This window comes from Dermacentor variabilis, chromosome 11, assembly GCF_050947875.1.
Source record: "Dermacentor variabilis isolate Ectoservices chromosome 11, ASM5094787v1, whole genome shotgun sequence".
Lineage (NCBI taxonomy): Eukaryota > Metazoa > Arthropoda > Arachnida > Ixodida > Ixodidae > Dermacentor > Dermacentor variabilis.
Genome location: NC_134578.1, coordinates 58553157 through 58578580, shown reverse-complemented (window position 1 = coordinate 58578580; position 25424 = coordinate 58553157). Strand labels below are relative to the sequence as shown.

The 25424-nt window shown below is 43.3% G+C and overlaps 1 protein-coding gene and 1 long non-coding RNA gene across 2 annotated transcripts in view; both read right to left on the bottom strand.

The window, feature by feature from the left end:
• LOC142564024 (uncharacterized) overlaps positions 1 to 25424 on the bottom strand; it is a 107825-nt gene that overhangs the window by 6005 nt on the left and 76396 nt on the right. The window lies entirely within an intron of this gene.
• LOC142564022 (uncharacterized) lies at positions 5896 to 6864 on the bottom strand. The gene is made up of 2 exons (XR_012824465.1): positions 6147 to 6864; positions 5896 to 5999 (listed from the first exon to the last, which is right to left on the bottom strand). It is a non-coding gene; the product is annotated as an uncharacterized LOC142564022 (long non-coding RNA).

Here is a 25424-nt window from a genome sequence, read left to right as displayed (position 1 = left end):
GGGTGAAAGGCGCCCATGTCCTTGGCGCCGCCCGCTTCGGATCTAAGTCATCGTGCTGCGCTAGCTGTTTGGTCCGTTCTTTCCCAACAGATGCTCGTATTTGTTTGAGATTTGGGTCATGGTGCTTCGACCGCTAAGTATTAGCAGAGTCCTTCCATGTTTTTCTGGTCACGAAACTCCGCCGTCACGCTATGGGAGAGGTTCATATGCTGCCCAAAGGTGCCGCGACGCGGCGCCACTGTGCCACAGAGGGCATCGTTCGCGTACCGAAATGCGGGCGCAGTGCGAGGCGAGCTGACTTTTCGGGTACGTTCTGTGCATGTGCTGTGCTATTTCTCGAGTGTTGGGCTGTTTGGTTGAAGTGGTGGGGTGGGACAACGATGCCGAACACGTGTTGCGTGCCTGGGTGCCGTTCCGGCTACAAGGGCACGACCGAAAAGGTGTCGTTGTTCTGTTTACTTAATAACAAGGAGCAGCGCGAGAAATGGAAGCGGGCCATACCGCGGCAGGAAAGTGGCGGTTTTAATTTCGAATCGAAGTATACACGTGTGTGCGCGAAACACTTTGACGCCTCGGACATCGTCACTGCGTACAATTTCAACATCAACGGCGACGACGTGTCCCTGGAGCGTGAGAAGCCGACGCTGAACACATTTGCTTTATGCTTTGTTGCAACCTCAATTTGTGTTATACCAGGATAGAGTAGTTCACAGCAATAGCGCCCTTACCCCGACCATCTATGAAAGGTATAGCATTAGGATTCCTTTAAATGCAAGTGTTAAAACAGAATAATATGCATTGTTTTATTTTCCATTGTCCTTTAGTCTTGGCTAATGATGGGCTACAATTCTTCAATTGCACGTACTTTTAAGTCTATAAGCTGCTATGAGTAAGAAGGTTATTAGCACACTGTTAGCTACATTTGTATTGTGATTTGCTGAGCAAGTTTTGTCTGCATGTTTAAGTAACAGCTGAAGAAGTAGAAAGGTGGTATCTCTAACAAGCCATTTAAAAAAATTGCTGTATTTGTGATGTGGCTACTTGTGTTCGTTTGAGAGTTCTTTAGCCGTGTGTTATGAAATGCTTATGCTTTACACTTTCTTGTTTATAGAAACAATCGACTATGCATTCTGTACTTATTGCCATTCGTTTGCTGGTGTTTGTTTCCTGCCTCCCAATGCATACCTCTCACGTTTGATCTTATTTCTTTATGCGTATTATATCAGTGTCATGCTTTTAACAAACTTCTTGCATTGTGAATGGTGGACCATTTGTGACCGGACGCCTCCGTGCTATCTGTATTTCGCTCCGCTTATTTTACATGATAAATAAATGATCGTGCTTGTATTTTGTTTTTGCACCAACACGTTTTATTTATTTTCTTAATCGAATTATAAAGTTTTTTTTTTTCATTTTTCGACCATGATAAGAATATCAGGACCGGTGATTGCAACATTTTAACATATTGTAAATAGTTGCGAATTAAGAACCAAAATACCTAGTCTCGTCGTTTCTGCGTCGAAACCACGAGCAGTGAAGTGCTGGGCTTACTGACGCTTCTAAACGACTGCTTGCTAAGGCAATTGCCTAATTACAGCTAGTTTCAACTGTGCAGGTCCTAACACTTCAGGTTCGCCTTAATCCGTTGTTAAAAGCCGCACCGAAGGCATTTAGCAGGATGCGTTGTTGGGCAAGTTGGTTCATTGTAATAGGAAACATTGGTTGCGCTTTCTAGACAATCACATGTAAGAAGACAGGACAGGTCTGTCTGTCTGTCCTGTCTTCTTACATGTGATTGTCTAGGAAGACATTTAGTAGCGAAGTTCGTCTTGCATTAATTCTACCTAAATCTTATTCAGAAATGACATCGCTTTGCAAGAAATCTTAAGCGCATGGAGCAGCTCAGTTCCCTTTTCTTTGTCATTAAGTATTCTACGGTAGCAGCCCTTTGCAATAGCAATTTCATTCTTTTGATCTCGTTATAAGATACTGCCCACAGAGTCCTTCTATGCCACAGTTTAACAGAAACTGAACAGCTGTGCTCGGCGAACAATCTGGCGCTATGCGCAACAGAGAATTGGCGCTTACTCCTCTGGTGATAAGTGGGACCACTGGCGTTTTGTTGCGAATGCGCGGTGTTTAATTTAAGGCAAATATTAAAAAGCGGAGCCCACCGAAGCGTTGAGGCGAACGGCGATGACGAAGAAATCCGGACCGGGACCGCCCGGCCGTGTACAGCGGACGCACTTCGACGGGGGCGAAATGCAAAACACCCGTTTATTTAAATTTAGGTGCATTTTAAAGGATCCCAGGTGGTCAAAACTAATCCCGAGTCCCCCACTACGGCGTGCCTCATAATCGTATCGCGGTTCTGGCTCTTAAAATTCCAGATCTTTCTTCTTTTTGGTCTGAGACCGCCGCAAGCTCCATGTTATGAGCGGCTTCTTTTTTCGTCCCGTGCGCTCATATCATCGCAGAAGACACGCTCAGGCAGTAATTTAATTATATTCAATGTTAAAAATAGTTACGTGAAACTAAAGCGATCGTTGAGGAAGTTGAGAAAGCTAGAATACCGAGGCTGCCCCACACACAACCACAGCGGTAGCGGCGTTCGCATGCCCTCTCATGCACGGTTGCGCCTCTAGCGGCGGGCGCTGGCGCTATATGAAACTGAGGCGGCAGTTTCGTGACCAGAAAAAACATGGAAGGACTCTGGTATTAGTGACAACACGGCGCTGTTTCCGAAATCAGTCCTAAATTTTTTGGCGTTTTAGGCTTAGCAAGAGGGGCTGTACTATGTACAGTGCTGCTGAGATTTTTAGCGCGAGCTACAAGTCACGCGCGCAGCCCGATTTCAAAGACCGTAGGTTACGAATGGTTGTATGTTTGTTTGTAGTATAGACGAGAATTTATAGCGCCTGTAGGCGGCCGCCATGTTTTTGTGGTGATGATGGCGATGATAATGGTGAGAGGGGCTGCTGGCGGCAGCGGGCCACAGTGTGGTTGCGGTTATCAGTTGCCTGCGGTGGTTGGTTCTGAAAGCGCTGCATCCGACTTGTCGTCTCTGAATGCTGGTAAATGTGTCTTCTTTAATGCGACCCCATTTCAGATCACAAAACAATACCACAGAGGTAATTTAGCGAGAGCATCCTGCATGCGGCATCGTCTTCTTCAGCGGAGCTGCAGCGTCGTCTGTTTCACTGCAGCTGTAACGTCGTGCAGTTAGCCAAGCATTATTCTGCGAGATCTGTTCCACTATACACGTTATTTAGGGCTTGAGTTACTACATAAAAGATACTATACGACATGTAGCACACTATACCCTGTTTTTTTAAATAGACGAGTATCATTTTTGCCGCGCCCTACCGCCATGCATAGTGCGGCATTTTAGCATACTTTGTCATTTAGATTGCCGGCGATTTTAGCATCCAACGATTGATATGAGTGCAATAAAGTCAGATTCTATGTTTGCCATGCTGCACACAGTCGCAGGGAAAGCCCTAGCTCCTTCGTGTTTACGTAGCACTTCGACACGAGGCAAATATGAGGAGCACTTCACACGAAGGACACCCTCAGCAACATAACCAATTAGTGGGACATTGCAGTGTGCACCAGATAGAAGCATTGCATTTTATATCGCGTGTGCTGTCAGTCACAGCTGCTTTATTATTTTCTCTCTCGCGGTCAATAGAGAACACACAGTCATTTACATATCCATGTGCGGCATCGCTGAAGGGACACGAACTCTGTTAGGCACCGTTCAAGAATGATTCTAGTGTGACGAGTGTGTGCATCACGCATTTGCGAGGGAACTTCACAGTTTCTGTCCATTCAAGTTAACCGAAGTTAGGCGTAATTATCGCACCGATGAGCGGTTTTCTTTCTTTTTTCGTTTGCTTGGGAATCGCCACGTGGCATAACGTCATAACGGAGCCAAATGTAAACGTCCAGGCTCATTTCACTGAGATACTGCAACGGCGCTTACAAGATGTCTTGTCCAAAATTCACCTTTCAATGTCTTCAACTTGATCACTGCTCGCTTTCACACTCTTAAGAACGCTTTCACGAATTGCCTTTGCTCCGGGGCATCTCCAAAAGTAGATGGCAGACATACGCTGCAAAGGCAGGAGCAGAGCACTTCGGACACTGGCGCATGGTTGACCTCAAGTGCAAGTGATGGCTGGCGTAAAGGCCACCCCTGCCCGAAGTCTCCGGAGACTTCCTCTACGCTAGAAAGATTGTGGAGAAGGGAGCAGTACCTTCTTTCGTATCAGCTAGCGCGCTGGAAGCAAGACACAGGGGAGGAAGCAAGGGGGCTAATCTCCGCCCACAAGTTGAGCGTCCTACTGGAGAGATGTCGTTACTGTTTGTTATGCTAGGAGAATGCAAGCAAACTTGGAAAAGGGAAAAAATCACGAGGCAGACATAGACGAAATGACAGGAAGGTGGCTGGACATACAACTGAAGTTTATTCACCACTCAACAAGAGAGAGAGAGAGAGAGAGAGTTGATTGAAGCTTATCAGATTTATAAACTTATCCCCGAGAAGTGCGTAAGCGCGCCATTGGTGTTCCTAACTAAGAAAGAGCTTGAATGTCTTGATCAATGTCGCCGTGTATAGTCAAAGTGATTACCGTGTGCATGCTATTGTTACGGGGTTAAAACAGTCAGTCGCATATTTACAGGATAATTACAATAATTGTAGCAGCTGACAAGATGGCAGACAGCGCGCGAAGTCCAGAGCGTCGTCTTCTTCCGACGAAGATGAAAGCATCTTCAGCGTCTCACATGACCCCCGGTGGCTGAAGCTTTGGCTCGGTGCTGGTTAGGAGGCGAATGAGTGATACAACTTAAGACGCGCGACGTGTAGCACGACGGAGCGATGCTGAACCACGTTTGGGTCAAGAGAAGCGATTTCGTACGTGACGTCAGTTGCTTGACGTAAGACACGGTAAGGGCCAAAGTGGCTTGAAAGTAACTTCGAGAGGCCAACGCGTCGCGATGGCGGCCAAAGGAGAACCAGGGCGCCCCGTGTGTAATGGATGTCACGATGGCGGGCGTCATATAAGCGCCGCTGATTGTCCTGCGAATCCACAAGTCGACGTCGGGAATATGGTGTGCTTCTTGTGCTTTGAGTATGATTTCACGAGCGTACTCGGATGTGGAATTCAGACTAGCAGGCAGAACGGTGTCGAAAGGTAGCGTATATAGGTCGCGGCCAAACAAGAGGAAGAATGGAGAGTATCCCTTACAAAAATTTCTAGTAACTTTCAATACTTTCTTTAGGCAAATGTTACTAGAACCTACCGACAGTCTATTGAATTTCTTTAGACCGTTTTCAAACTTCTTATATACTTCATACCAATATTCTATCGACTATTGGCCACCGATATTCAATTGAAACCCTTTTTACAAACTTTCTTTAGACAATGAATGAACATCCTTTAGACACTAAAAGCAGGATTTATTGACCATTTTCATACTTCTTAGAAACATTTTAGTAACATTCTACTAACTTTCTATTGCTCGATTTAGAAACATTTTAGTAACTTTCTGCTAACTTTCTGTTGTTCCATCTAGAAACATTTTAGTAACTTTCTGTTGCTCGATCTAGAAACTTCTTAGTAACATTCTGCTAACTTTCTGTTGCTTGATCTAGAAACATCCTAGCAACTTTCTATAACTCGACCTAGAAACGGCCTAGTAACATTCTACCAACTTTCTGTTGCTCCCCCTAGAAACATACTAGCAACTATTTTAGTATGCTTTAAATGTGCTGGTGACATTTAAGCAAATTTCTCTGGCTTTTTTTAATATATTGTGGTGCTGTTCCAATGTAACCTTCAACATGCGTAGTATATATAAATGTATTTGCCTATGAACAAAACACTCCAATCTTTTTGAAAACTAACATTTATTTAGCACATTTCAAAACCTGTGCGCAAGCAGCAATGACATGTTTTTGATCTCCGCTGTGTCGAAGTGCCTTGCTGTGTAGCCTAAGGGAAGAGAAAAAGTAAAGAGTTAGTTCAGCCTTATGTCTCTGTTAGTGTATCTGGGCAGGACGGCACGAGTGATACACAAGATTTTAACTTCAAATTACGAATTAAAGCAAACGTTTTAGTTGTCTGCGCTGTCACACATACTCAGAATGGCGTTCTCACGCCTTGGGTCCAAAGCCTCTTTTTAGGCAACATCCTTGTGGGCTATGGAATGCCGCCCAAATAGAGATTTGTGCTCTCTAACTCTTCTGGGCTGAAAAGAACCTTCAGGAGGCCCCGTGCACATCTTGAGCCTGAGTTTTTGCGTCTCGCTGCAGTCGTGCCAGCGTGGCCTCATCAAGGAGGATTTCTTCCCCAAGGTCCACACCTGAAAACGAAAAGCAAACATTAGTTCTGGTTTTTATGCTTTGTAACTAAAACATTTGTTTTTCCTTTGCTATAATATTCGGAAAGGATAATTTTTTACTTAGATGGTCTATTGTAGGAAGTCATGCTATGATACAGTAACATAGGTGACTTTGCAACAAAAGCTGTGGTTTATATCTATAGGTCTCTTAAACACTTCCAGTGAGTCAGGATGCAATAGAAATGTGATGGCTTCATTCGGCATTGCTGCATTAGACTTTCCAGTTTCTATTTTTCTTTCTTTCTAGTTTCGACTATTTCTCTGGTGAACTGGTCAGGGTGTCTGGCTAGCGATGGAATGCGATAAAACAGAGGCTTGCATCTGCAGCATGCGCAACGTCCGGCAAGGTCACCAGATAGGGCTAGTTTCTCAACGTTGTTTGTGTGCTCACGTAATCACTTGTTGATGCATCTACTTGTCTGTCCCACATACTCTTTGTCACAGTCCAACGGGATGCAGTAAACCACCCCTTCAACACAGTGGCATTGCGAAAGCTGCCTGCCACGGTGGTCAATACATGCAACGGTAACCTGCATCTAACAGATGTGAGACTTTGTACTGAAAACTTCTCTGAACCAAGTGCGGGCTGGACTTCAAAAGGGCGTTTTTGAAGCCCAAATTGAAAATGCCTCACGTCACTAGCTTTGAATGAGGTGAGTATGCAAGAATGAGTTTTTTGCCTCTAAGCTCGTAAAACCAACACGATGCAAGAAACCCATCCTTGCATACTAATCAGCTTATGTATGTCCATAACCATAGTGTCTTACAAAGAGTATTCTCCGTTTGACAGATTGCTGCTGAACAAGTATTTAGAAGAAATGCTCCATATTGAATAGAGTTATGAACAAATTTCAAGAACAGTAATTGCCAAATTCTATATCTTCTTGCTTATAGATTGAAAAAATTAAATACACAGAATGCATAATGGAAGAAATCTATATGTACATTTACAGCAAGGTTCCACAATTACTTGCCCTATACTGAAAAGTATAATGTGCATGTAAATTTCTATTTTCTCGGCTAGATTGAACTTTGGCAGACATGCAACTGAAAAGCACTTTGCTTGAAGCAAATGGCACCTCGTGGCATCAAATGCTTTGGCAGAGCACGCAGCAATAATTAACCACAACAGTGACTGCATGAACTCTAGTGCAATTGGCCAGGAAAGAAACTGGAAGCCACACCTGTACCTGTGGGGTCCCTAGAGATACAATCAACAGGACACACACTTATGGAAACGAAGGAACCCTCTCTGTGTTATGCACGATGGATGCGTCACATGCTAAAACCCACTAAGTAGGCACTTCTACTTTGTGCCCCATTTAGAATAAGGCTTTCGAATAGACGCCAAATTGTCTAGCTTTTAAAGTTTTATTTGATTAGTCTATGTCATTCTTTGTCATGTTCCATCGCGACCAGACAAGCTTCCATCAAACTCTCAGTGATAGAACTTTTGGCGAAAGCATTAAGGCACTTTTTGCCTATATGTGTGTAGCAGAACACATTCTTCTAGGTGCTCAAGAGTGCATGATTCGCAGTATGAAACCTCAATTTGATAAGAAGTGCAACAAATAATTGCACTATATCAAAAAGTAAATAGTTCACAAATTAAGTGCAGGGCAGCTTGAGCTTGAAGCAAGCCTCCTTGCGACATCTTGGTAAATCCGAGGGAAAGTAAAATCAATTCTTCGCATTACACATAATTGCACAGAACAAGCTTTAGCCCATGCCAACTGAAAAAGGACAAGAAAATGGAGAAAAATTATGGCAATGTAACAGTGAATTGTCAGCATTGAGCTGTGCTGTCATGGTATGGTTTGCAACTACTGCACTAGGCTGGTTGTTATATGATTCAGCAGTTTCCTATACCATGTTACCAACTCAAATTTCTGTAATGTATAAAGGAGACCAGCTTCCAGCCTGAAATGAACCTGCACTTGGGACTCATTGTGAGCTTCTAACAGCAAAAGGTTAATGATTTGTTACAAGTTTGAGGAATTGAACACTCATACTGACTGGGAATTCAGCAGCTACATAATAAAGCCAGAAAACATTATTTTATGCAAATGTATTTAGGGTGTGAAGTATGGCGTGCAATACATAAGTGTGACCGATTGGAGGGAAGAATATAGGCACACAGGCAATAGTGTGAGAATTTAAGTCCATAAGACTGCATAATGAAAAGATAAAAATTATACACGTAAGGACACCTCATGCACCTAAACCAGGTTCTTATAAAGGCAATTTGGCTAGATAGTTATAGAGCCTGTATGGAGTATATCATGCATAATTACTTAAGCCCCCCCCCCCAAATTATATGCAACTCAGAGGAGGCTACTTTGGTAAGTTGATTAAGAGGGCACTCCAGATGACCAAAAGATAAAATTCAAGTGATCTGCCACTAGAAATACCGAAAATGGCACATACAGTAAAATGATTGCATACTGCACAAACGTATCCTACAACTCACAAGGTAGTGACAGTTTTGTGCGCACCTTTGTGAAAGCATGCAGATCAGGTGCTTTATCGTTGCGCTTCCCAGCTTTCAGCAGTGCAGCAGGTTCCTGCGGGGTGTAGGGATGCCTCCAAAATCTGCATAGCCTTCAACAATAAGAAATGATTGTTTATTGTACTGTGAAGGAGGAAACTAGTGATTTACCAGTGTCATGTGCAATTGCAATGAGTGCCTCCCATAGCCAGCTGCATCAATCTATGTCTGGTTGTACAAATTTCTCTTCGTTATATCTCAGGAGGTTTACACTGCTATTTTGTAACAAGTGAAATTTCAGGAAGGAACGAAATCAGCAGCAACAACGGACTACTAGAACGATCATCAACAAAACTCGAATATATAGTAAAACACAGAGCATTGGATTAAGAAAAAAATATTGAGCACATGAGAAGCATTCTGAAAGCTAGGCCGCGATTTCGTAGCGATGCTATTGTTTTCGCTATTCGTTATGCTTACCGCTATTCTATGCCACAAGAGTGGCATAGAATCGAGCGGTAAGCATCGCTACAAAATCGAAGTCCTTACTTTATTATGCACTAGCCCTAACCTACGATTGCCAAGAGCTGATATCCAGTTCTTTAGGTGTGTATATATATATATATATATATATATATAAGGAAGGCCAGGGTCTCACTGAAATGTCTCGATTAAACAGAAACCTTGTCATTGTACTATCGGCCGATATCTTCTCCGGATCACACACAAATTCGCGAAGACACTCAAGAACATGAACGATACAGACAGGTTCTCGCGACGCAGACCTTCAAACCCATCTGCATACGTACAAAAATCTTCATACAAGCCTATATCTGCTCAATCGTCAAACTTAGCTATCGTGTGCCAAAGCGCGAAGCCCATCACACATCAACGTATACATTACACAAGTACTATAATTGCGGGAACGCCGACATAACGAAGAATTTCTAGCCAGGAAACTACCGAGCAAACAGCAACTGTCAGTGTTTTCTTAATTGTGCGCCTATTCAGTCATAGCAATCAAGGCGGGTAGCATATACTTCACAGAAGAATACTAGTACGCTGCAACATCAGACGAAGCTTTCGTCAAATTGCTTGCTAAATGAACACAGCAACATAGGCAACCTGCGATCAGAAAGCGCTCTGCTCTGGCTAGTTACAGGACTCTCATTACATGAACCATAAGCTTCAAAAATGCGCGCAAGCGCCCAACTTGCTTACCTTTCAAGACGTAGTCAGCAAACGCTTCTTCGTCTCACACGTACCGTGGCACCGACGTTTTTCTGGCGCAAGCACTGTAGAACTTTCGATGAATTCCATCTCCGCAAAATCACCACCTTCAACAAAGTCTTCCACACACTATGATTCGAAGCGCCAGTACCAGACTTTTCACGAGAGCGCGGGCGGGCAGCTCGGCAGAACAAAGAAGCTCGGACGGGCGGGCGCTGCAGTAGCACACTCACTGTCGACACTGGTGGATCGCACGAAACACACGGCGAACTAATGTTGTTACACGAGTCCGGAAGGTTTTGCGATGGTTAATGCACACGACAAGGTGCACATTTTGTCTAGGCACTTCTAAAACATAATTCCACTACCTCCTTACAGCAACGAGCGCTTTGCACAACCAACGTGGTCTGTTAACCAAACAAATAATGCAGTGGCGCCACACTGCGGTTCTTTGAAAAATGTAACGTAAATTAGAAAATTGCGTGTTTTTTCCTAATAAGTATCGGTAGAGACCTTTTAACGAATTTGATGGGTTCAAAAAGTGTGTAATTTGTAAAAGTATGCACTTTGTGATACGAAAAATGTATATAAGAAAAAAAAAACGAAGTGGATATTGCCTCCGAGATTCCCATCCGCTTTAGGCGCATGCAGTTTTCAAAAGCACCGCCTTCGAGATCTGATTTTGTTACTCAACGGAAGCCGCAGCTGGGAGGAGGGCAGGCATTTAGGCCCCATTTGATTTATAAACCATATAGAGGGACTTAAGCCGAACCACGAGCGAACTATAGTTGGCGAACACGAGCCTATCAGCGCGCCGTCCGTGCAGGTCCGTTTGCTTGCAATGGTGGACGGCCTACTGGCTTCTTTGTCACCTACTACCGAGCGCACATACATGATCACCGCCCATATACATGCTTCCAGTGCCCAGTGCAGCGCCGGATTATGTACCCAGTGCCGCGCTCTGGATGCTGGGGCGTGGGCAGGCGCGGCGTACTGAGAGGCGCTGGCGCGAAAAACAGCTCTAGCGTGTTAAATACGCGGTGCCTGGACATCCCACATATTTTTTGAACGCAGAAAGCAACAGTGAGCGTTTTAGTGCAAAAAAAAAACTAAAAATAAAAATACTTCTACCACGATTCCATCTCCCGACCTACGGATCTCAAGCCCGGTACTCTACCGCTGCGCCACGCCAGCCTGTTGAGGTTTAGTGATAGATTATAGAATTAAACCAAGGCATTCGTTAAACTCGACAAGTTTTAGTTTGCCAGCGATGATTCGCACAGACATGGTAGTGCGGTAGATGCGCTATCGCCCAGAAACTAAAACTCACGCCTGTACCACAAAGGCAAATCTGCTGTCCGTATTCAACATGCCTTTCAGTCGACCCGTCTGCATAATCATATATCTCGTCAGAAGCGCAGGCTAGTGCTGGGAGCCTTCGGCGACAGCACATATACCTGTGTTTATGACGCGTAGCATCGGCGCTGATCGCTTGTGCTGGCACTGTAAATATGAAAAAAAAAAATTTATTTAAGAACACCGATGGGAAATCTGAAAAGAACAGTGATTTATCCTTGTTAGACTTCTTGATTCCTGAGCCTAGACGCGCCGATAGCGTGCAGACGGACTCGGAAGGATACGCTGTGCCTAAGCTTCGGTGGGGACCGATCTCGGCGCGGGTAGTTGGCGAATGTGTCTATTTGAGCCTCAGAACCCTTTTTAGTACAATAGGGAAAGTGTAAGCGCACGAACCGCCTGATATTTGTTATCGGTGCGATAATATCAATCAACGGTAGGTTTCGAACTCGGGGTCCGTTCGAGCGCGTCTGAACGACTTCTGGATTTCATGTTCACTCCACAACACTGCGACAACGGCGACAACTCCGAGTCATATGTTACTTGCGAACTACTAAAAATACGCGGCGTCCTCTGCGTTTGCGTGGTTTCGTTCACGAATTTAGCTATCCGCCCAGTCAAAAGGGAAAAAGGCGAAAAAGCGTCGCGAACAAAAGTAAACAGCCTTACAATACATCAAGAAGTCCAATAATGCCACTGTTTTAGATGGAGCATAGGTAGTGTGTCTGCCTCACACGGAGACGTAAAGGGACTCAAAATGTATAAAAGTATTTTTTTATAGTAGAAGAAACGTCATAAATAGACAATTTCGCCGGTATAGGCAAATATATTTTACTTTTGCTTCAGCTGATTAATGTCCATATGCAGCAAAAAATTATTTTGTCTCCTATTATTGATTTCTTTCAAACTGCACGAAGGAATTATCACTATGACACTCTGGCATTCGTACTAATTATTGTGTTACCAATTTGCATATTATGCTTCTTTATCGCAGTATTAATGAACAAACGAATTAAGCAAATACAATTGGCATAATTTTCTTTAAACGAAAGTAAGAACAGAGCCTACCAACTTTTCTAAAGCATTCTTGTAACAAACTTTCTTCAAACAAAAGTAAAAACACAGCCTACCAACTTTTTAAAAACTTTCTTTCAACAAACTTTCTTCAAACGAAAGTAAGAACAGAGCCTAGCAACTTCCTTTAAACTTTCTTTTAACAAACTTTCTTCAAACGAAAGTAAATACAAAGCCTACCAACTTCCTTTAAACTTTCTTTTAACAAACTTTCTTCAAACGAAAGTAAATACAAATCCTACCAACTTTCTTGTAACAAGCGTTAATAGGAAGTAAAAGTACATAGGATGTTAATAAAGTTGATAGAAAGTTGGAAAAAAGTCTAAAGAAAGTAAGTATGCATTTTTGTATGGGATCATGGCCTCACGTTTTAATACCAACATCTTTTTCAGATTCAAAATGAGCTGGGAGACACCCCAGCCGGAACACGAAAGGTGAATTCTTTGGCAATTAATTCGGTAGCGTCACCATTATCAAATGCAGTGATGCTGTGAAAATGTATTGCAGGGAGCAGAAAAAAAACATTGCTGATGCAACTACAAGCATTTCCTCCAGTGATCTATTGGTGCACAGTGCCTTCAGGAGCAGACATGATGCCTTTAAGCACTTAGCTGAAAGACTTTGCAACTGCACTGGGAGTGAATTTCAGTGTCACTTGTGAACATATAAAACGTAGAAAGTACCTTTTTCTGGGTATATCCCTGATATAAGAGGGGCGTTCAGAGACTTGGTGGGCACATTAGCTGTCTACATGAGTGCACGTCCTTCTAGTTTTACCAGAATAAATGTATTATCCCAGGTAGCCAGGCACATGCATTAGATGTGCATAATATGGTACACCTTGGACATTCAGTACGTCCATTAGATGTCCAAGTTGATCTAGAAAACATTCTATGGATATAGTATGAATCATCAAAAATGAAATAACATGAAATGAAAGAACATGAAGGTGGTACGTTGTGGGGATCTTAGGGTGTCTACCAAACAGGAAAACTGGGAATTCTCAGGGAATTTAATAGTCTGGAAATACTCAGGGAAAACTCAGGGAATTTGCTTTTATCAGGGAAAATTAGCTGTAACTTTATTGAAAGGGAACGAAAGTTGTGTTAATGCTGGCTGCAGTAACAGAGGAATTGCAACGAATCGTCATTGACGCCGTGTCGTCGGCACGAGGTATTGCCAGAGTAGTTAACGACCTATTTTCCATACGCCCGATTTTTCGATCATGCCCGATAATTCACACAGCTTTGCGGCACCACCACGTAGTCCATATAGTCAATGTATATTGCCCTGACTGCAGGTCTGAAATGGCATTAATCAAAGCCACCGCCACCGCCAATGTGATTATCTCGCCGCATCAAACCGGCAATTTCGCACGCAGATTCGCTGGCAGCCGTAGCCACCACCGCGGTAACGTTGGGCCTAGCTCTATCTACGTTCGCTAATAAGCTTCTTGCCGTGCGGTGCTGTGTTTTTCATTGAAAGACTTCACCGCTGTAAGCAATGGCACCGACTCTGCCTTTGTAATCTTCGCGATTGGCTTCGAAGTTCGCAGAGCACAGCGCGTTGTCTAACGCCAGTCTTCGAAATTTAGCTTTGCCTTAATACAGCAATGTTACGCGGCGAAGGATAACAAGCGTTGGAAGGGACAATTGTCACGGGACACAGTATGCATTGCTCAATTATACATGCGTGCACCCCCGTCTCCTGTCACAGTACGAGCACCGATATGCCTAATAAGTGTACTGGCAGGCCCTATGAGCTTTTTCGGACGTGCCTGTGGCACTTTTAGTCCTTAAGGGCAGTTAAAGATATGCATTCATTTTCTTCGGACTGCTCGATTTTTCGGATGTTTTTGCTGCCCCTAGGGAGTCGGAAAAATCGGACGTTGATTGTACCACTGACCAAGAGGATGCTTCAGATGATCCATAGGGTAAACGCGTGGCAGAAGGAAGATGAGAACAGAAAGCACCGACGCACTGAGGAATTAACGGGAAAGGAAGCGTGCCGCCGCCTCTTTGAAGGAGCTTGAGCTAATAAAAAAAAGAGGGGTTGACTGACGCCGAGAAACAGGTGTCCCTCATTCAAGCCAAAATAAACTCTTTAAAGCAGTGAAACCCAACACTGAGATGCTGTGTACGGGCGGAGAGTATGTCAGGACAGTTGAGGTTGACTTTCCAGCTGCAGAGAGAGAATCTTATTTGTGACAAAGTTCAGGCCTCATACCGATGAGCTTGCTATCAGTTGATAGAAATAGCTCATATTCCAAAATATTTACTTATGTATGCATCTCATTTTCATTCGTATTTGAAAATGTTCGACTCAATTTGGAATGGGCTTTGTCATTTTTCTCGCTGTGCCCTCTGTTTTCTTTTTAAATAGAATAGATATTACTGCTGACTATTGAAACAAGATTAAGTCATTTTTTTTGTTTCAGCATGCTTACTAGAGAGTGGGAGAATCGAACAGCATGGTGTCAGCCTGTCTTGACATAAAACAAAGTTCTGACTCATTCAGGGAATTTTGCACAAGTGCTCAGGGAAAACCTGGAAAGCTCAGGGAATTTGGAAATGTCAAATTGGTAGACACCCTTCCTGGATGTCAGGGCTGCATATAGGCAACGTTTAATAGACGTCCACAACATCCTGTAGATATATTTATTACATCTAATAGATATTTACCATATCTAATGGATATCCATATTAACCACACTTACATCCACAGGACATCAATTGTGCTACATATGGATGTATCTGCAATATCTAATATATATCCACTTTATGGGCCTTGTACTCTGTTTGGCTGTTTCTTTTATTGGTCATGCATGCATGCACTGGGCCTCTTCAATTTGTGGTCCCAGACTGCTTGAGACGCTACTACAGCAAGTGATTATTGGCGTATGCATCTTCTCGAACAGTTCTGGACTGTTTGGGACAACAAATCGAATTGCCACTCTTACTAAGTGAAGAAAAACTCTGTTGTCACCACCAGCATCTTTATTGTGAGACTTCTTATTGGTATCAGCTGTTTGACAAGTACGTAATAATGTACACAATATTTGTAGTTAAATACAATTGCAGAGTGCGCCTGTCTCATGAAAATAAAGTGAACAGTAAAAATACATCAAAATGCCATCTCTTGGTTTCTGAAAGGCACAATGAGCACTGAACGCACAAACCAATAGAAAAATACCACATATGTATAACAGCTAAGCATAAACATACTAAAGGATAACTAAAATGAGACATTAAAAGCAATGCTTGCAAAGAAACACTTCTCGCAGCGTAGTTGCATTCTGTCCGGTGAAAAAAGCACAAATGGATTATTATGAGACTTAATTCTCATGAACAAAAACAAAAACAAAATTCACATACGGAAACATCAAACCACTATTTGACTAGCCTTGTATTCAGCAAAAGAAGACAGAATAGAAACAAGGTAGTGAAACAGCAATATATCCTATACGAAAAACAATCTGAAAACCACTAGTACGTGAGCACAATGATAAATTCTGTAAGAGAAGCAGGTAACCTCCAGCAGTAAAAGGGTGGCAACTTAACTTCTCCATAAAGGAGAAAAATTCGGAACTCAGTCGCTGCATAAAAAAAAATTGTTTGAACATATTGTTCTCACTCTTAGAAATGAGGACTGTTATAACAAAGAAGTCATTTTCCTCGAATAAGCATGCAAGATAAGTACAAGACTGATATGCTTTATAAATTATTTGAGTCGAATAACTATACAATATTTCCATGCGAGTGAGATTACAGCCAATTCGTGTGTAGATTCATGGATCATAAAGAAGGTCAATGTAGTTGCAGTTACTGTTTACCTGGTACCACAGCACACTTGGCATGCACTAGTCAACCGAATGCAGTGTTACCAGGCCACACCATACTGCTGAGAGTACTGAGCAACTTGTAGCAGTATAAAATCAGCCCTTTCCTTTTAAACCGTCTCACTACTTTCCGTACACTCAGCCTGACATCGGATAACAGGATTCTATATTTGTCACATTTTTAAAAAATACAGCACTACTTAAAATGCAAACAGGTGCCACGAAAGGCCAACGCATTGATTCAGCTGATGCTGGAGACGAGCTGCTACATCTACATCTCTGTAGCGTTATCTGGTTGGTGTTCATACACGGGGCTCAACACAGCAGCAGTGGTTAATTGCATTGGCCTCCGTAGCAGTACTACCAAGGAAAGATGTTGCAGTGAATGCTCATCTTAAGGTTGCCGCTTCAAAGGGAACATCATTTTTGGGCGCTGAAGATCGTGAGGTTCAGCCTTGCACTCATTACCGTGACAAGTTAGACCGCTACCAGTTTCAAAAGAGGAAGAAAATTTGTCAGCACTCCTAAAGGAACACGGTACGATGCTGTGGGGCTGGACGGCGAATCGTACTTGGAAGATCACTCTCTTGCTGACTGGCTTGAGCATCCTAAACCTGCAAAAGGGGACAGAATCTTTATAACTGTACAAACGCATCGCTTATTACTTAACCCGCCTTCAGATATTCACCCTTACTTGAAGCCCATGCTTGACTGTCACTACAACTACAGGTGCGAACGTGCCCAAGACACTCACTGTCTCTCCTTGGGCACGTTCGCGTCGGGCTTTATCTCGACCAAATCAAGCATCGGCTTCAAGTTAAGGCACATTTCTGAATACATGAGTAAGACATACAAGCTAGCTTAAGACACCTAAAATAACGGGTTTTCAGCTTTTCTAAATTCAGTGATACGGCTATAATCCCAGAGTATAAATTCACACCGATAGCATCTTTAGATGGAGGCAGCTCTAAGGCATCTGCTTAAATAGTACCACTGGCAATAAAATTTGTCCTTGTAAGCAGTAGAGCACAGCAAAGCTTTATATAATCTGCAAAGATCGACCGTTCAAGAACGCGTGAAAGTACATGGCGTGTGCCTACAAATGATACAAGCACGTAATACTGCATGCTATACACAGGAACTATGTAAACGTACAAAGGAGGAGCGAAGCTTGCAAAACATCACGTAGCTCTACAGACAGCCCTTATTACAAAAGACCTCCACCGGCAGATAGAACAAAAGCAATGCATGAACGGTGCATACCTCACAATATCGAGCACCACTACCAAAAAGTGTGCCAGAACCACTGAAACTATTGTGCCGTTGTGCACAACACCTGCGGACGGCGAGAAGCGCGTACAGTACAAGAAATATCAGGACGAATATGAGAAGCTGAACTGAAACACGGAACAAAGGGAGACAAACAAGAACGTCGCTTCTCTATCGCCATTTGTTTCGGGTTGCAGTTCAGCTGTTAAAACTAGTCTTAGCTGTGCACTAATGGGCTCGGTTTTATACTATTCCGGGAAGAAACACCACCGACATACCTTGAAGTGTACTACGGAGACCACTGGGTGTTTGCATTGTGCATCAGCTCTTCCGGCCCATGCTAAGTACTCGTTACCGGCATAAAAGAGAAAGTACAAAAACAAACCGCCGACATACGTTGACAACCATGTGCCTGCTGATGACCGGACACCACTGTCGACATGGTGAGAATAAGAAATGAAATGTCACAGCATCAGAACCACGAACTAAAAGTGGTTTGTTGTGAGAACGAAAAGGTTGGCGCTATCTTACTATCTTCTGAAGCCCTTGAGGGAGCACAGGCTAGAGCAGAGCAGCACGGCTCAGCATCAGCACAGGAAAACAAGCTCACACATGCCCGCATATGCTTGCTTGCTGCGCCATTGCAATGGCTGCGCTTATGGTGATGTATGACAGGCACGCGACTGTGAGAATAATCGATAATTGGACAATAATTCTACGTAAAATCTCTTTCGATGATTTAACTTTTCTGATGCCTTTAAACACTATTTTTCATTTAGTGCGACATTTAAGGCGTGCTTCCGGCTCCTTGCGTTCGACATACATGGCCTCCGAGACCAAGTGTCAAGGCTAAGTCACGTGAGGGTTGTCGCCGTTTTAAAACGTTTGGCGGTGCTTAGTGAAAGTAGACTCCCTTCATATAATTTCGAAGTGCTTCTTTTTCTGCTATATATCAGTTAATTGCTGAATGTACTGAACCTTGTTTTTTGATTACTTTTCCAATGTCGGGAACAAAGAAGTCTACAAAAACTGAGAAAATGTGTGGCATGCTTCCGGCTCCTTGCTTTCGAGCATGCTTTCGACGCACATGGCCTCCGAGATGGAGTGTCAAGTATCGGAGGCCACGCAATACCTTCCGCGCGGGAAGTTTGCCACTGTTTAAAAAGGTTTGGTGGTGCTCAACAAAAGTAGAGTGCCTTGATATAATTTTCATGCAGTTTTTTCTACTATAAATATCAGTTCATTCCCAAACACGTTGTACCTTCTTTTTTTTTAATTACTTTTCCAAAGCCTTAAATAAAGAAGTCATTAACAGCAAAAAAAATGGGACGTCTATATGGGCATCTATTATACGTTCACTAATGATACCGCGCGATCGTCGCACCAAACAACAGGCTCCAACTGCGCAGCATGGTCCAAGTCAATATCATAGAAGCGCTCGTAGGAAATGCGAAAACTTTGGGGGCCTACATCATCATCATCATCAGCCTAGTTACGCCCACTGCAGGGCAAAGGCCTCTCCCATACTTCTCCAACAACCCCGGTCATCTACTAATTGTGGCCATGCCATGCCTGCAAACTTCTTAATCTCATCCGCCCACCTAACTTTCTGCCGCCCCCTGCTACGCTTCCCTTCCCTTGGGATCCAGTCCGTAACCCTTAATGACCATCGGTTATCTTCCCTCCTCATTACATGTCCTGCCCATGTCCATTTCTTTTTCTTGATTTCAACTAAGATGTCATCAATTCGCGTTTGTTCCCTCACCCAATCTGCTCTTTTCTTATCCCTTAACGTTACACCTATCATTCTTCTTTCCATAGCTCGTTGCGTCGTCCTCAATTTGAGTAGAACCCTTTTCGTAAGCCTCCAGGTTTCTGCCCCGTCTAAAGTACAGACTTTATGGACGTTCCATGGACATCTCAAACTTCGTGCACTGTACGTCTAAAGTACTGTTTTTATACACGTTCTGTGGACATCCAAAATTTCGTCTGCTATACGTCTGATGAATGAACTAAATGGATGTTCCTTCGACATCCAAAACGTTGACGCCGTAGTACGTCCCTTAGGTGTATGTGCAAACAAAGTATGTCCATAGGACATCCCATTCTTTGCTTGATGTTTGCGTCAATACGGTACATCTATTGGATGTTTGTGGCATCTGGGTGGGACCTATGTCATGCAGCAATGCGCTGCTAGGGAGATCAAACCAAAACAGCAGCAACCATTGAGAAAGTTAGTTGAAGTACGAACGGTGATCCGGGCTTTCTGCGGTTCAAGGGCCAAATTCGAAAAAGATTGATGCCGCGCTGGACGGTGTGCAGTGCCAGTCATCCCATACTGTAGCAAGCGCGGCATGAATCTCCTTGGCATTGTGTCTCTTTAAGATGCAGAAATTGCTTCACTGCTCATGAAACAAATCCAAATGGGGAGGTTGAGGGCCGGTGGCAGGCTTCTCCTCTGGAGCAGCCAGTAGTTGCCGTCTGCTATACTGACACTCCTACCTTAATAAGAACCAGTGATGCATGTTATCCTATTACGGAGCCAAGTGGATTTTTTTATTTGTGTTAAGGGGACACTAATGACACTCTCAATCAATGTAAAATAAAAAGCATCATTTTAAATATCCACTTTTGTTAAATTCTTGGTAATTCGTTGATTATTACAGAAAATAAACTCAATGTTCAATTTTCTGAGTATCGCCCCTAAATCATCATGCTGACACCTCATTGTTTCATCGTGGATTTCAAGTATATTTAAAAATTTCTGCCGTATTGGTTCAGTAAAGGTTTCTGACGCTTTTTAATTTAGGTTTTGGGCTTTTTGGAATATAATGAAGAACACCTTTATTTGTAAAAAAAATAGCTACACCTAAGCAGACACCATCAAAATCTACGACGTTACAGCATGCTGGTGTGGCAACTTCTAGGCAGCAGTGCCAGCTATCTTTCCTCTTGTACATTTTACAGTTTACTCAGCCTGTTGTCACGGTACGAGTGAATCTCTTGAATTGTAGGAAGTTCTTTTACAGATACATCTGAAATTATTTGCTCTTTAGTGCTTTCATGCCGGGGTTGCTTTGTGGCGTTGGCACAGCGCCGCTAAACACGGGGTCACAAGATCAAGCAACCGCATTTTGATGAGGTGAAATGCAACACTGTCCGTGTACCGTGCAATTCGAGGTGGTGAAACTTAATCCAGAGTTCCCCACTATGGCGTACCTCTAAATCATATTGTTGTTTCGGCACGTAAAACCCCAGAATTGAACGGCCCCTCGGCGGAGGCAACACACCTCTTTGGCCTTGGTTTCATGTAGACGGCACCCCCGGACTGTTCCACCCGGGGGAAATCGGTAGTTGCCTTTTCCTGTCCCCCTCTCCAATCTGCTCTTTCTCTCTCCCTTTCAATCTTTCCTGTCGTCTCCTCTCTTCTATTTACTTCCGACTTTCCTGGCAGCGAGGGTTAACCTTGTGTGGGTGGCCAACCTTGGGTACTCCAGATTGGGTTATTGTAGCACCGTACATCTGGCGAGGGCTTGTCTTATTCGTAGGATTTGCTCCGTCCCCGTGTTGGGCTCGGTGGTGGGCGGTTGGCGCTGCTGCCGAACTCATGATTCCTATATTATGGCTTCGAGTAAACCGCTTTCCCTTGATCGCCCTCTAAAAAGAGGGCGCACTGATGCAACCTTCAAATGCTGTTCGAAAAACACTGAGGAACACTTTCATAAGAACCATGTAATCCACAGTGAAGGCAACATGAGCGTGCGTAAATTTGCCCCCTTGGCGGCGAAATGCCTCGCAAGCACGACAGGACCGGGCTACAAAGCCACAAAGATTCCCAGTGGAGACCAGCTCCTTGAATTGAAGGTCAAAACTCAATATGAGAGAATGAATGATTTGAAATGCATGGGTGATGTAGCAGTCACTGTGTCGGCACATTGAACCATGAACACGAGCCGTGGAGTAATTTCGGAAGACGACTTCTTGGACCTTAGGGACGAAGAGCTGGTTGAAGGTTTTCAGGATTAAAATGTTATCAAGGTAGAAAGAATCCTATTCCGCAAGAATAATGAACAACTTCGAACGAAGCACATTTTACTAACCTTTGGAACTAGCGTGCTCCCTAGCACACTGGATGCAGGCTACATCAAAGTACGCGTGAGGCCATACATTCCCAATCCTAGACGGTGCTTTAAGTGCTAGAGGTGTGGGCATGGATCTCAGGCATGCCGAGGAAGGCAGACTTGCGCAAAATGTGGCTTGAATGATCATGCATCAGACACTTGCGACTCATCTCCACATTGTGTGAACTGTGATGGAAGCCATCCAGGCTACTCCAGGACGTGCCCTACTTGGAAGAAAGAAAGAAATCATTGCACTAAAGGTCAAAGAAAATATAACATTTCACGAAGCAAGGAAACTTCTTTGATACTTAGATCACACAAGCTTTTCCGAGGTGGCGCGATGGTGGGCAGCGTCACAAATGCCTCAGGAGTCTACGGCGGTCACTGATAGTGGTCCGGTAATCACTGCGCCTGCCCCCCTTGTGGTAGCAGCAAGTGCTGCTCCATCATCATTGTAGCTGGGCCTGCAGACCTTGCTTCCGCTGGTCCCAAAGCTAAACCGAACTCCATGGCCTCGGACGCAAGTTTCAGTGCATAATTCTTGATCCTCCAGCGCCTCAGAGAAGGTATGGAAGTCGATCAAAGAACCCCGGCGTCATCGACGCCGAAAGATCAGCGCGCTCAGGAGCGCGCAAGGAGAGATAAAATTTATGTTACTGCTCTGAGAAGGGGACCGGTAATATAAACAGTTACCGTCATTGTATACATATCTATCTATTTTTACCACGTGCTCTTGAACACAGACAACAAAAACGTTCCTCAATATGGCTACACAAATAATTCAGTGGAATGCCAGGGGCGTAGTTCACGATCTAGATGATGTCAAAGATCTACTAAAGGAATATCAGCTACGACTGTTCTGTGTTCAAGAAACACATTTAAAGTCGACATACAAGAATTTCTTAAGACAGGACATAGTTCTCCGTAAAGATCGATATAATGGTGATTCTTCAGGTGGTGTGGCAGTCATTGCCCAAAAGTCAGTAGCATGCCAGCATGTACCACTCCAGAGTTAATTTGAAGCCCTGGCTGTTCGGGCTACATTGTTCAATCAATTTATAACTATTGGCTCCATATATATCTATCGCCTGATGAACGGTATGACATGGCAGAATTTGAAAAGCTGATTGACCAGCTTCCTGAACGCTATATAGTAATCGGAGATTTTAATGCTCACAGCACATTTTGGGGTGACTCAAGATGTGATGCGTGAGGACGGGCAATAGAAAAGTTTCTTCTTTCATCTGAAGCTTGTCTATTTAACAAGACAGGGCCAACATATTACAGTTCTGTACACAACACGTATTCATGTATAGATTTAGCCATCACTTCTTCCATACCTGGAATGGAGAGCTATTAGTAATCCATAGAGGAGCGATCACTCCCAACACTCACAGAAACAGCAGAGCGGCGGGATGGACCAGCTTACCCCAAGAAGTGAAGACTTCATAGTGCACACTGGTCACAATTTAGAAACCTATAGAAATTGTGCCTGGGAGATATGGACAATCTAGGTGTAGAGGAACTGACCAGCTACATCACTGAACATAGCCTCTGTTCTGCTGAAAACTGCATACCTCAGTCCTGCACAGATAAATTTAATCCAAAACCGTGGTGGAACAAAGACTCTGAAATTGCAAAGAAACAACAGAACAAAGCATGGAGCAACTTTTCACGCTACCGAACAACAGAAAATCTAATAAATTTTAAGCGCTGCAAAGCAAATGACCGCCGCATGCGCCGAATATCCAAAAGAGAAAGCTGAACACGTTACGTATCCCCAATAAACTCATGCACGGATGTTAGCAAAGTATATAATAGGGTACCTAACTAAAAGGACAAAGTCCAAAGTATTTCCCTCTCGTCACGGGCTCTTGTGTTACGATAGAAGATCATGCAAATACTCTTGGTGAGCACTTTGAGAGGGTCTCAAGCTCGGAAAATTACTACGAAAAGCTCTTACACTATAAAAGAATAGCTGAAAATATTCCTTTGCGTCCAAACAAGTTGTCATCAAAAGGATACAACAAACCACTAACATTCCATGAACTCAAGCTTGCCCTAGGCTCTTGTGGCAGCTCGGCTCTAGGTTCTGACACAATAATATATGAAACAATCAACAATCTGCCTTGTGAGACCCTAAACTGCATCTTAGGTCTTTACAATAAAATTTTTGCAACTGGTCATGCACCTTGATCTTGGAAGGAGGCAATAGTCCTGCCAATACTCAAACACGGCAAAGACCATTCCTTAGTTAACAGTTACAGACCGATTGCACTCACAAGCTGCTTACTTAAGGTATTTGAAAAAATGATTAACCGTCGCCTTGTGTTCTTTTTGGAATATATTGGTACATTGAGCCCTTGCCAATCTGGCTTCCGAAGAGCGAGGTCTACAACCGATAATCTTGTTCTCCTTGAGCGATATATACTTGATGCATTTTTACACAGCCACTACTGCCTGTCTGTATTCTTTGATCTTGAGAAGGCATAAGATACTGCCTGGCGATACGGTATTCTGCAAGAGCTGTCGTCCTGTGGAATTTGAGGTAGTATGCTGAACATTTTGCAAAATAACCTATCTGAAAGGAAGTTCCGCGTAAGAATTGGCACTGTACGATCGCGCACTTTTTTTCAAGAAAACGGTGTACCACAGGGAGTAGTGCTATGTTACACACTTTATTTATTTATTTAATTATTTATTTATTTATTTATTTCTTTATTTCTTTCTTTATTTATTTATTTATTAAGTAGTGCTAGCCTGAATTCCAGGCCTTAAGCAGGAGTGGGTTACACTTCGGTACAAATGTACCTGAACAACAAAAAGAGCGCACATACAAACAAATGGAACTGGAGAAAAGTGAATGGTGTGTCAAGTACGGCACTGAATTATATAATTTCAAATGGTAACATGTTATATATATGAACACACATCATATCGCAATAGTAGATATATGAACACACATCAAGACATATTAGACAAGTGCGTTGCTCAACAATTGACAATGTGAAGGAAACAAGAGAAAAAAAGGTATTTGGTTCGATGCGTTATACATGTCAATGCGATGCACAATATAAAGAAAACATAACAGTAAAAACATCAAGATAAAGAAAAGCAGGGTATAAGTGCGACGCTTTCATGAAACGTTGCTAGACCATTGGTGAAAAGACACTATCATTTCACATTTTGAAGTGCGGCAGGGAAAGTGGCAACAGAAGTGCTCTCGATTATTTCTCTGGGCAAACGATTCCAGTCACGGATGGAACGGGGGAAGAAAGAATTCATGTAAGTGTTGGTTCTACAATAAATTTCGATAACTTTTTTTGAATGGAAAGAACGAGTGGAACGCTGCGTAAGAGGTTTCAAGTACGTGTTTTTGTCGATTCCAAGGTTATCATTGTATATCGTGTAGAATGTTTTTAGCCTTTCGGGGTACCGTCTTGTTTGAAGGGATTCTAGATTTGCAGAAGTTAATAGAGCAGTTGGCGATGTTTTGCTGCTGTACGAATTAAAAATGAATCTAGCTGCCTTTCGCTGAATGCTTTCTAGTTCCCTTATATTTGTATTTGTGTGCGGATCCCACACTGCTGCAGCGTATTCGAAAGTTGGTCTTATATACGTTTTGTAGGCCATAAGTTTT